This window comes from Pseudophryne corroboree, chromosome 9, assembly GCF_028390025.1.
Source record: "Pseudophryne corroboree isolate aPseCor3 chromosome 9, aPseCor3.hap2, whole genome shotgun sequence".
Taxonomy (NCBI): domain Eukaryota; kingdom Metazoa; phylum Chordata; class Amphibia; order Anura; family Myobatrachidae; genus Pseudophryne; species Pseudophryne corroboree.
The window spans coordinates 322685514-322699950 of NC_086452.1; positions in this window are offsets into that span (position 1 = coordinate 322685514).

The window sequence follows — 14437 nt, forward strand, 5'->3', positions numbered from 1 at the left end:
AAGCTGGAGTTTCGGGGCGACTCCTCCTCGCCGTTACCTCAAATCAGCCTTGCCTGCTGCCCTCGAGGAGAGGTAGTACTGGCGGCAATTCACAAGCTGTACTTCCAGCAGGTGATAATCACGGTACCCCTCCTTCAACAAGGCCGGGGTTACTATTCCACAATCTTTGTGGTACCGAAACCAGACGGTTCGGTGAGACCCATTCTAAAATTGAAATCCTTGAACACTTATATACGAAGGTTCAAGTTCAAAGTGGAATCGCTCAGGGCGGTTATTGCAAGCCTGGACGAAGGGGATTACATGGTATCACTGGACATCAAGGATGCTTACCTGCATGTCCCCATTTACCCTCCTCACCAGGAGTACCTCAAAATTGTGGTACAGGACTGTCATTACCAATTCCAGACATTGCCGTTGGTCTGTCCCCGGCACAGAGGGTATTTACCAAGGTAATGGCCGAAATGATGATACTCCTTCGAAAAAAGGGAGTTATAATTATCCCGTACTTGGACGATCTCCTTATAAAGGCGAGGTCCAGGGAGCAGTTGTTCGTCGGAGTAGCACTATCTCGGGAAGTGCTACAACAGCACGGCTGGATTCTGAATAGTCCAAAGTCGCAGCTGGTTCCTACGACGCGTCTACTGTTCCTGGGTATGGTTCTGGACACAGAACAGGAAAAAGGGTTTCTCCCGGAGGAGAAGGCCAAGGAGTTGTCATCTCTAGTCAGAGACCTCCTAATACAAATACAGGTGTCGGTGCATCAATGCACGCGAGTCCTGGGAAAGATGGTAGATTCTTACGAAGAAATTCCATTCGGTAGGTTCCATGCAAGGATCTTCCAGTGGGATCTGTTGGACAAGTGGTCCGGGTCGCATCTTCAGATGCATCGGCTGATAACCCTGTCTCCAAGGGCCAGGGTGTCGCTGTTGTGGTAGCTGCAGAGTGCTCATCTTCTAGAGGGCCGCAGATTCGGCATACAGGACTGGGTCCTGGTGACCACAGATGCCAGCCTTCGAGGCTGGGGGGCAGTCACACAGGGAAGAAACTTCCAAGGACTATGGTCAAGTCAGGAGACTTCCCTACACATAAATATTCTGGGACTAAGGGCCATTCACAATGCCCTAAGTCAGGCTAGACCCCTGCTTCAACACCAGCCGGTGCTGATCCAGTCAGACAACATCACGACGGTCGCCCATGTAAACCAGCAGGGCGGCACAAGAAGCAGGATGGTGATGGCAGAAGCCACAAGGATTTTTCGATGGGCGGAAAATCATGTGTTAGCACTGTCAGCAGTGTTCATTCCCGGAGTGGACAACTGGGAAGCAGGCTTTCTCAGCAGGCACGACCTCCACCCGGGAGAGTGAGGACTTCATCCAGAAGTCTTAAATGATTGTACACCATTGGGAAAGGCCACAGGTGGACATGATGGCGTCCCGCCTCAACAAAAAGCTAAAAAGATATTGCGCCAGGTCAAGGGACCCTCAGGCGATAGCTGTGGACGCTCTGGTAACACCGTGGGTGTACCAGTCGGTGTATGTGTTCCTTCCTTTGCCTCTCATACCCAAGGTATTGAGAATACTAAGAAGGAGAAGAGTAAGAACTATACTCGTGGTTCCGGATTGGCCAAGAAGAGCTTGGTACCCAGAACTTCAAGAAATGATCTCAGAGGACCCATGGCCTCTGCGGCTCAGACAGGACCTGCTGCAGCAGGGGCCCTGCCTGTTCCAAGACTTACCACGGCTGTGTTTGACGGCATGGCGGTTGAACACCGGATCCTAAAGGAAAAAGGCATTCCGGAGGAAGTCATTCCTACGCTAATTAAGGCTAGGAAAGATGTGATCGCAAAATATTATCACCGCATATGACAAAAATATGTTGCTTGGTGTGAGGCCAGGAAGGCCCCAATGGAGGAATTTCAACTGGGTCGATTTCTGCACTTCCTACAGTCAGGAGTGACTACGGGCCTAAAATTGGGTTACGTTAAGGTCCAGATTTCGGCTCTGTACATTTTCTTCCAAAAAGAACTGGCTTCACTGCCTGAAGTTCAGACTTTTGTTAAGGGAGTGCTGCATATTCAGCCCCCGTTTGTGCCTCTAGTGGCACCGTGGGATCTCAACGTGGTGTTGGATTTCCTGAAGTCGCATTGGGTTGAGCCACTTAAATCCGTAGAGCTAAAATACCTCACGTGGAAAGTGGTCGGCCCTGGCGTCGGCCAGGCGTGTATCAGAATTGGCGGTTTTGTCATGCAAAAGCCCTTATCTGATTTTCATATGGATAGGGCGGAATTGAGGACTCGTTCCCAATTCCTTCCTAAGGTGGTATCAGCTTTTCATGTGAACCAACCTATTGTGGTGCCTGCGGCTACGTGGGACTTGGAGGACTCCAAGTTACTGGACGTAGTCAGGGCCCTGAAAATATATGTTTCCAGGACGGCTGGAGTCAGGAAAACTGACTCGCTATTTATCCTGTATGCACCCAACAAGCTGGGTGCTCCTGCTTCTAAGCAGACTATTGCTCGATGGATCTGTAGCACGATTCAACTTGCACATTCTGCGGCTGGACTGCCGCACCCTAAATCTGTAAAAGCCCATTCCACGAGGAAAGTGGGCTTTTCTTGGGCGGCTGCCCGAGGGGTCTCGGCTTTTCAACTTTGCCGAGCTGTTACTTGGTCGGGTTCAAACATTTTTGCAAAAGTCTACAAGTTTGATACCCGGGCTGAGGAGGACCTTGAGTTTGCTCATTCGGTGCTGCAGAGTCATCCGCACTCTCCCGCCCGTTTGGGAGCTTTGGTATAATCCCCATGGTCCTTACGGAGTTCCCAGCATCCACTAGGACGTCAGAGAAAATAAGATTTTACTCACCGGTAAATCTATTTCTCGTAGTCCGTAGTGGATGCTGGGCGCCCATCCCAAGTGCGGATTGTCTGCAATACTTGTATATAGTTATTGCCTAACTAAAGGGTTATTGTTATGAGCCATCTGTTAGTGAGGCTCAGATATATTTCATACTGTTAACTGGGTATAATATCACGAGTTATACGGTGTGATTGGTGTGGCTGGTATGAGTCTTACCCGGGATTCCAAATCCTTTCCTTAATGTGTCAGCTCTTCCGGGCACAGTATCCTAACTGAGGTCTGGAGGAGGGTCATAGAGGGAGGAGCCAGTGCACACCAGGTAGTCCTAAAGCTTTCTTTAGTTGTGCCCAGTCTCCTGCGGAGCCGCTATTCCCCATGGTCCTTACGGAGTTCCCAGCATCCACTACGGACTACGAGAAATAGATTTACCGGTGAGTAAAATCTTATTTTATGCCCATTACATTATTGGTTATTTTACCTCTTCTAGAGAATATTAGACTTTGTTGAATAAACTGCCCTACATGTCCTGGTAATAGGAATATACCTATATCAAGACATATTTAAGACACGTCCCCATTATACAAAGAGGCCGCACAATCAATATAAAAATATATGATTTATTCTACTATAGACAATTTAAGGTGAAATAACAGTGGTCACAAATATTACTCAGTTTTAACTGTCCTGATCACACAGGTAATCAAATCTAAAGTACTGAATAATAGTCCTTTTAAGAATTTAAGTTATAATTCTAAATAAAAATTATAACTAGCTTATGTCACTATTTATTAAACTACACATTAAAAGTTAAGTTTTAATCAAATCTGAATTTTTTCACCCAAATGTGCCCCGAACAAGGGTCTTCTTTTCTTCCCCCAGGTACACTAATAGAGTACCTGCGGGCTGTGGCTGCCTGCACTAATAGAGTACCTGTGGACTGTGGCTGCCTGCAATAATAAATACCTGTGGACTGTGGCTGCCTGCACTAATAGAGTACCTATGGACTGTGGCTGCCTGCAATAATAAATACCTGTGGACTGTGGCTGCCTGCAATAATAAAGTACTGTACCTGTGAGTCTGTCTGTGTGATCTGGCTCTAATCTCACTAACTCTGCCAACAGTGAGTGTATGTACCAGGCTCCTCACTGTTTGCTGTCTGTCTGGGTGTTGTTTCAAGTGGCACTGGCAGCTGCGGGCCCTCTTCCCTCCAATGGTCAGTGTGCAGAGTCTAGGAATGCGGGCGAGTCCACCGCACCTGCATTGCTCCTCTGGGAACGGATTTCAATGGGGGGTCCAAATGTCATGGAGCTACTCAAGGCCGGATTTCGTTGGGTCCATCCCTGGGAGCGCTGGGCCCATTGGAACATGCTGGGCCCTAGGAGACACCTAGGCTAACTTGGGAGAAATCTGTCCCTGCAAAGTAAGTGACACGTATTGACCTTTTGTAGGAGGTAATGTAGGGTGACTACAAAGATGCAAGTGTATCACAACCATTTCATACACAGTTGTAAAGGCTCTGGAGGCTTTCTTGTGATATTCTAACAACCACAGGGCTGCTCAAAGGTCCAATGGTGAGTCTTTGTACGCAGTCGGCAGACCAGAGACACCATCAGTGGACATCTCTGTACAAATCCCCGCAGCAGCTGCTTTAGCATATTCAGCATATAAGTCCCATGCATGCAGAACTCAGTTGTGAATACAACTGTATCCACCTGTGAATCAGGCCCTATGTACATTGGCAACACCATGTTGCACTGCAGGTGGGTCAGATGTACTGTAACATATTAAGGGCCTGACACACTGGACGACATGAACGATATTGTTCATTTTTTTTCCCTTGAACTTCCCGGACTCCCGGATGAACGATAATGAATGAGATAGAGCGGCCACACTGAGCGATTTCATGAACAACTGAATCGTTTGACTCTAGGGTTTTGGTGCCTTTATTCAAATGTTTGTTCGCATTTAAATGTCATCGATCATTGTTCTCACTGGCCACACTCAACGATGTGCGCTGTGTCGTCAACGATATAGCCAGAATTGAGCTGCAGGGACAGATGACCTCATTGACGACCCTCAGGTGCACGCATCGTTCATCGTTCTCACTGTCCACACTGGCCAATATTTTAAACAAAGTCACTCAGAAGGGTTAAAATTATAATATTTCAAATATCATCCAGTGTGGCAGGCCCTGGGTAGGGATGTGTTCAAACTGAAATTTACACTACAGTGTAAAAATAAAGCTGTCCAGTATTTGTGGGCTACATGCAAAAGCAGCCAGTATTTACTCTGCATGCAAAAAAGTTTATAAAAATGTTTTGCCTTGCATTGCAACATGGGGTTGTCATGGTGCCTAATTCAGATCTGATCGCTGCTGTGCGCTTTCGAACAACTGGCGATCAGATCTGAACTGCACGTGCGTATGCCCCACGCTGCATCAGTGCGTCGCATGGCTGCAACAGGCATCAGTGCCCTGCGACGGGATGGTGCGATAAATCCATTTGCACGGGCAATCGCAAGGAGATTGACAGGAAGAGGCCATCTGTGGGTGGCAACTGACCGTTTTCTGGGAGTATGATATGAGTATCATTGAGCAGCTTCCAAATTGTTTGTCTGCTTGTGTGCATGAGGCATTGAATGGGAGCAGCATTTGGAAGGCATGCTGTTCCTTGTAGTGCCAATGGGAGATCCTGGGGGTGGCTCCTGGGTAAGTTAGCTCTCTGTCTTGAAATGTTTTAGTAATAGCCTTTATCATGAGGCGTACTGTGACAAATTACATGGCCCTATGTGGGCACTGCTATTATGTAGGTTAGGACCAGGGCCGGTGCAAGGTTTCTTGGCACCCTAGGCAAGATGTCAGCCTACTGCCCCCCAACGTCATCAGTTACTCACTTTCCTAGTCACTAAGGTGAAAGTTCATAGGTGGCATCTTATACATTTCCCAGCCGTCTGATTGCATTATCTCTCAAAGATATCATTAATTATTTTAAAGTTACACTCAGTGGCACCACCTTCCCAGATCCTGGCACCCTACCCAGCTGCCTATCTCTTTCTATTTCATTCATCTCTCATACATACTGTACATAAATACATCCATACACTGCCTCTCTCATATATACATTCACACTCTCTCATTCCTTCACAACTCTCTACTTTTTCTCTGTCTTTCTCATTCTCGCTCTCTTTTACATATACAGGTTGAGTATCCCATATCCAAATATTCCGAAATACGGAATATTCCGAAATACGGACTTTTTTGAGTGAGAGTGAAATAGTGAAACCTTTGTTTTTTGATGGCTCAATGTACACAAACTTTGTTTAATACACAAAGTTATTAAAAATATTGTATTAAATGATCTTCAGGCTGTGTGTATAAGGTGTATATGAAACATAAATGAATTGTGTGAATGTACACACACTTTGTTTAATGCCCAAAGTTATAAAAAATATTGGCTAAAATGACCTTCAGGCTGTGTGTAGAAGGTGTATATGTAACATAAATGCATTCTGTGCTTAGATTTAGGTCCCATCACCATCATATCTCATTATGGTATGCAATTATTCCAAAATACGGAAAAATCCGATATCCGAAATACTTCCGGTCCCAAGCATTTTGGATAAGGGAGACTCAACCTGTATATTATATCCCTTTATTTCTGCCACACACACACATCTCTCTTTCTATTTTATTCTGTCTCTTATACATATAGTATACATGCATACATATTCACTGACTCTGATACATTACACTGCCTCTCTCATACATACATACACTGCCTCCCTCATACATACATACATACATACATACATACATACACTGCCTTTCTCATATATACATTCATACATACATACACTGCCTCCATACATACACACATATATACATCCATACACTGCCTCCATACATACACACACATATATACCATCCATACCCTGCCTCCATACATATATACAATACATCCATACACTGCCTCCATACACATATACATTCATACATACACACATATATACAGCCATACACTACCTTCATACATACATACATCCATACACTACCTCCATACATACACACATATATACAATACAGCGATACACTGCCTCCATACATACATACATTCATACACACACTGCACCGTACGTACGTACGTATATACATCCATACACTGCCTCCATACATACACACATATATACAGCCATACACTACCTCCATACATACACACATATATACTAGAGATGAGCGGGTTCGGTTCCTCGGAATCCGAACCCGCCCGAACTTCAGGTTTTTTTACACGGGTCCGAGCGACTCGGATCTTCCCGCCTTGCTCGGTTAACCCGAGCGCGCCCGAACGTCATCATCACGCTGTCGGATTCTCGCGAGGCTCGGATTCTATCGCGAGACTCGGATTCTATATAAGGAGCCGCGCGTCGCCGCCATTTTCACACGTGCATTGAGAGTCATAGGGAGAGGACATGGCTGGCGTCCTCTCCGTTTAGAGAAGAGAGAGACACAGTATTTTGGGGAGCATTATTAGGAGGAGTACTACTATACTGTATACTACTATACTACTTGCTGAAGTGATATTTATACTAGATTAGATAATAGATAGTGTGACTGTAAGTGTATTATCTGACTTGTGGGGGAGACACTGACAGTGGGGAGCAGTTAGAGTCTGAGAGCAGGACTCAGGAGTACATATAACGTACAGTGCACACTTTTGCTGCCAGAGTCAGTGCCACACTGCCATTGTTGTGACCACACTGACCACCAGTATAATAATATATTTTGTGATTGTCTGCTTAGGCCTCGGAGTACTAGTTGCAACGTGACCTGAAGTGACCACCAGTTTAATAATCAATCACCACCAGTTTAATATATATATATATATATATATATATATATATAAAATTGTATATAATATATATATATATATATATATATATATATATATATAATATTGTATACCACCTACCCGTGGTTTTTTTTTTTCATTCTTCTTTATACATACTACTATAGTAGCTTACTGTAGCAGTCTGCGGTGCTGTGCTGACCTGACAGTGTCCAGCAGGTCCGTCATCAGTCATTACATAATAAATATATATAGTACCTGTCCGGCTGCAGTACTAGTGATATTATATTGATTTCATCTCATTATCAATAATTTATCATCCAGTCTAGACTCTATATTAGCAGCAGACACAGTACGTTAGTCCACGGCTGTAGCTACCTCTGTGTCGGCACTCGGCAGTCCATCCATAATTGTATACCACCTACCCGTGTTTTTTTTTTTTTTCTTTCTTCTTTGTACATACTACTATAGAGTATAGTAGCTTACTGTAGCAGTCTGCGGTGCTGCTGAGCTGACAGTGTCCAGCAGGTCCGTCATCAGTCATCATTACCTAATAAATATATTATCTACCTGTCCGGCTGCAGTACTAGTGATATTATATATACATACATATATATATATATTGATTTCATCTCATTATCAATCATCCAGTCTATATTAGCAGCAGACACAGTACGTTAGTCCACGGCTGTAGCTACCTCTGTGTCGGCACTCGGCAGTCCATCCATAATTGTATACCACCTACCCGTGGTTTTTTTTTTCTTTCTTCTTTGTACATACTACTATAGAGTATAGTAGCTTACTGTAGCAGTCTGCGGTGCTGCTGAGCTGACAGTGTCCAGCAGGTCCGTCATCAGTCATCATTACCTAATAAATATATTATCTACCTGTCCGGCTGCAGTACTAGTGATATTATATATACATACATATATATATTGATTTCATATCATTATCATCCAGTCTATATTAGCAGCAGACACAGTACGTTAGTCCACGGCTGTAGCTACCTCTGTGTCGGCACTCGGCAGTCCATCCATAAGTATATCAGTATCCATCCATCTCCATTGTTTACCTGAGGTGCCTTTTAGTTGTGCCTATTAAAATATGGAGAACAAAAATGTTGAGGTTCCAAAATTAGGGAAAGATCAAGATCCACTTCCACCTCGTGCTGAAGCTGCTGCCACTAGTCATGGCCGAGACGATGAAATGCCAGCAACGTCGTCTGCCAAGGCCGATGCCCAATGTCATAGTACAGAGCATGTCAAATCCAAAACACCAAATATCAGTAAAAAAAGGACTCCAAAACCTAAAATAAAATTGTCGGAGGAGAAGCGTAAACTTGCCAATATGCCATTTACCACACGGAGTGGCAAGGAACGGCTGAGGCCCTGGCCTATGTTCATGGCTAGTGGTTCAGCTTCACATGAGGATGGAAGCACTCAGCCTCTCGCTAGAAAAATGAAAAGACTCAAGCTGGCAAAAGCAGTAGCACCGCAAAGAACTGTGCGTTCTTCGAAATCCCAAATCCACAAGGAGAGTCCGACTCCAATTGTGTCGGTTGCAATGCCTGACCTTCCCAACACTGGACATGAAGAGCATGCGCCTTCCACCATTTGCACGCCCCCTGCAAGTGCTGGAAGGAGCACCCGCAGTCCAGTTCCTGATAGTCAGATTGAAGATGTCAGTGTTGAAGTACACCAGGATGAGAAGGATATGGGTGTTGCTGGCGCTGGGGAGGAAATTGACCAGGAGGATTCTGATGGTGAGGTGGTTTGTTTAAGTCAGGCACCCGGGGAGACACCTGTTGTCCGTGGGAGGAATATGGCCACTGACATGCCTGGTGAAAATACCAAAAAAATCAGCTCTTCGGTGTGGAAGTATTTAAACAGAAATGCGGACAACAGGTGTCAAGCCGTGTGTTGCCTTTGTCAAGCTGTAATAAGTAGGGGTAAGGACGTTAACCACCTCGGAACATCCTCCCTTATACGTCACCTGCAGCGCATTCATAATAAGTCAGTGACAAGTTCAAAAACTTTGGGTGACAGCGGAAGCAGTCCACTGACCAGTAAATCCCTTCCTCTTGTAACCAAGCTCACGCAAACCACCCCACCAACTCCCTCAGTGTCAATTTCCTCCTTCCCCAGGAATGCCAATAGTCCTGCAGGCCATGTCACTGGCAATTCTGACGATTCCTCTCCTGCCTGGGATTCCTCCGATGCATCCTTGCGTGTAACGCCTACTGCTGCTGGCGCTGCTGTTGTTGCTGCTGGGAGTCGATGGTCATCCCAGAGGGGAAGTCGTAAGACCACTTTTACTACTTCCACCAAGCAATTGACTGTCCAACAGTCCTTTGCGAGGAAGATGAAATATCACAGCAGTCATCCTACTGCAAAGCGGATAACTGAGGCCTTGGCATCCTGGGTGGTGAGAAACGTGGTTCCGGTATCCATCATTACTGCAGAGCCAACTAGAGACTTGTTGGAGGTACTGTGTCCCCGGTACCAAATACCATCTAGGTTCCATTTCTCTAGGCAGGCGATACCGAAAATGTACACAGACCTCAGAAAAAGAGTCACCAGTGTCCTAAAAAATGCAGCTGTACCCAATGTCCACTTAACCACTGACATGTGGACAAGTGGAGCAGGGCAGGGTCAGGACTATATGACTGTGACAGCCCACTGGGTAGATGTATGGACTCCCGCCGCAAGAACAGCAGCGGCGGCACCAGTAGCAGCATCTCGCAAACGCCAACTCTTTCCTAGGCAGGCTACGCTTTGTATCACCGGTTTCCAGAATACGCACACAGCTGAAAACCTCTTACGGCAACTGAGGAAGATCATCGCGGAATGGCTTACCCCAATTGGACTCTCCTGTGGATTTGTGGCATCGGACAACGCCAGCAATATTGTGTGTGCATTAAATATGGGCAAATTCCAGCACGTCCCATGTTTTGCACATACCTTGAATTTGGTGGTGCAGAATTATTTAAAAAACGACAGGGGCGTGCAAGAGATGCTGTCGGTGGCCAGAAGAATTGCGGGACACTTTCGGCGTAAGGCACTACATACAGAAGACTGGAGCACCACCAAAAACTACTGAACCTGCCCTGCCATCATCTGAAGCAAGAAGTGGTAACGAGGTGGAATTCAACCCTCTATATGCTTCAGAGGTTGGAGGAGCAGCAAAAGGCCATTCAAGCCTATACAATTGAGCACGATATAGGAGGTGGAATGCACCTGTCTCAAGCGCAGTGGAGAATGATTTCAACGTTGTGCAAGGTTCTGATGCCCTTTGAACTTGCCACACGTGAAGTCAGTTCAGACACTGCCAGCCTGAGTCAGGTCATTCCCCTCATCAGGCTTTTGCAGAAGAAGCTGGAGACATTGAAGGAGGAGCTAACACGGAGCGATTCCGCTAGGCATGTGGGACTTGTGGATGGAGCCCTTAATTCGCTTAACAAGGATTCACGGGTGGTCAATCTGTTGAAATCAGAGCACTACATTTTGGCCACCGTGCTCGATCCTAGATTTAAAGCCTACCTTGGATCTCTCTTTCCGGCAGACACAAGTCTGCTGGGGTTGAAAGACCTGCTGGTGAGAAAATTGTCAAGTCAAGCGGAACGCGACCTGTCAACATCTCCTCCTTCACATTCTCCCGCAACTGGGGGTGCGAGGAAAAGGCTCAGAATTCCGAGCCCACCCGCTGGCGGTGATGCAGGGCAGTCTGGAGCGACTGCTGATGCTGACATCTGGTCCGGACTGAAGGACCTGACAACGATTACGGACATGTCGTCTACTGTCACTGCATATGATTCTCTCAACATTGAAAGAATGGTGGAGGATTATATGAGTGACCGCATCCAAGTAGGCACGTCACACAGTCCGTACTTATACTGGCAGGAAAAAGAGGCAATTTGGAGGCCCTTGCACAAACTGGCTTTATTCTACCTAAGTTGTCCTCCCACAAGTGTGTACTCCGAAAGAGTGTTTAGTGCCGCCGCTCACCTTGTCAGCAATCGGCGTACGAGGTTACATCCAGAAAATGTGGAGAAGATGATGTTCATTAAAATGAATTATAATCAATTCCTCCGTGGAGACATTGACCATCAGCAATTGCCTCCACAAAGTACACAGGGAGCTGAGATGGTGGATTCCAGTGGGGACGAATTGATAATCTGTGAGGAGGGGGATGTACACGGTGATATATCGGAGGATGATGATGAGGTGGACATCTTGCCTCTGTAGAGCCAGTTTGTGCAAGGAGAGATTAATTGCTTCTTTTTTGGTGGGGGTCCAAACCAACCCGTCATTTCAGTCACAGTCGTGTGGCAGACCCTGTCACTGAAATGATGGGTTGGTTAAAGTGTGCATGTCCTGTTTATACAACATAAGGGTGGGTGGGTGGGAGGGCCCAAGGACAATTCCATCTTGCACCTCTTTTTTTCTTTAATTTTTCTTTGCGTCATGTGCTGTTTGTGGAATGTTTTTTGGAAGGGCCATCCTGCGTGACACTGCAGTGCCACTCCTAGATGGGCCCGGTGTTTGTGTCGGCCACTAGGGTCGCTTATCTTACTCACACAGCTACCTCATTGCGCCTCTTTTTTTCTTTGCGTCATGTGCTGTTTGGGGAGGGTTTTTTGGAAGGGACATCCTGCGTGACACTGCAGTGCCACTCCTAGATGGGCCCGGTGTTTGTGTCAGCCACTAGGGTCGCTTAGCTTAGTCATCCAGCGACCTAGGTGCAAATTTTAGGACTAAAAATAATATTGTGAGGTGTGAGGTATTCAGAATAGACTGAAAATGAGTGTAAATTATGGTTTTTGAGGTTAATAATACTTTGGGATCAAAATGACCCCCAAATTCTATGATTTAAGCTGTTTTTTAGTGTTTTTTAAAAAAAACACCCGAATCCAAAACACACCCGAATCCGACAAAAAAAATTCGGTGAGGTTTTGCCAAAACGCGGTCGAACCCAAAACACGGCCGCGGAACCGAACCCAAAACCAAAACACAAAACCCGAAAAATTTCCGGCGCTCATCTCTAATATATACATCCATACACTGCCCCCATACATATATACAGTACATCCATACACTGCCTCCATACATACACACATATATACAGTACATCCATACACTGCCTCCATACATATACACACATATATACATCCATACACTGCCTCCATACATAAATACAGTACAGCCATACACTGCCTCCATACACATATACATTCATACATACACACATATATACAGCCATACACTACCTTCATACATCCATCCATCCACTACCTCCATACATACACACATATATACAGCCATACACTGCCTCCATACATATATACAGTACATCCATACACTACGTACGTACGTACGTACGTACGTACGTACGTACGTACGTACATACACACATATATACAATACATCGGTACACTGCCTCCATACGTACATGTATACATTCATACACTGCCTCCGTACGTACACAGCCTCCATACATACCTCCATACACTGCCTCCATATGTATATACATATATACATACACTGCCTCCATACATACATACATACATACACTGCCTCCATACATACATCCATATACTGCCTCCATACATACATCCATACACTGCGTGCGTGCGTACGTACGTACGTACGTACACACATCGGTACACTGCCTCCATACACATATACATTCATACATACACACATATATACAGCCATACACTACCTTCATACATACATCCATACACTACCTCCATACATACATCCATAAACTGCATACGTACGTACATACACACATATATACAATACAGCGATACACTGCCTCCATACATACATACATATATACATTCATGCACACACTGCACCGTACGTACGTACGTACGTACGTATATACATCCATACACTGCCTCCATACATACACACATATATACATCCATACACTACTTCCATACATATATACAGTACATCCATACATACGTACGTACATATATACACACATATATACAATACATCGGTACACTGCCTCCATACGTACATATATACATTCATACACTGCCTCCGTACGTACACAGCCTCCATACATACCTCCATACACTGCCTCCATATGTATATACATATATACATACACTGCCTCCATACATACATATATCCATCCACTGCCTCCATCCATACATCCATACACTGCCTCCATATGTACATACATATATAAATACATACATATCCTCCATACATACACACATACACTGTCTCCATACATCTATATACACATAATGTCTTCATACATACTGTACATAAATCCAACCCCCCTCCCCCCTTCAGTGCACACTTTTGCAACTACCAGTTCCCCCGGGGTGTGACTCCAGGCAGCCACTACTCCGGGTGCCCCACCATCGCACCAAGGAGGCGACATCTTACCGCTGGCCAGGAAGCTGTACTGTTCCCCGCTGCTGCCACCATCTTCCGGCTCACTGCTGCTGTTGCTGCCGGCGGCTCCATAGTGCAGAGCAGCAGGTGAGGGACGGACGGGCGGACGGCTGCTGCTGGCGGGGAGGCACTGTTCCTGGTGCTGCCGCCGGCTCCGAGTTCACAGTGCGCTGCAGATAGCGCGAGGTGGGCGCCTGCTTCTGCCTCCCCCGCGGGCGCCTGCTCCTGCCTGATGCCGCACTTGTCCTCAATACCCTCCGGAACCCACAGAATTATATTTAAAAAAACAAACAAACGGTGCCGTGGGTTGTGGGGGGAAAGT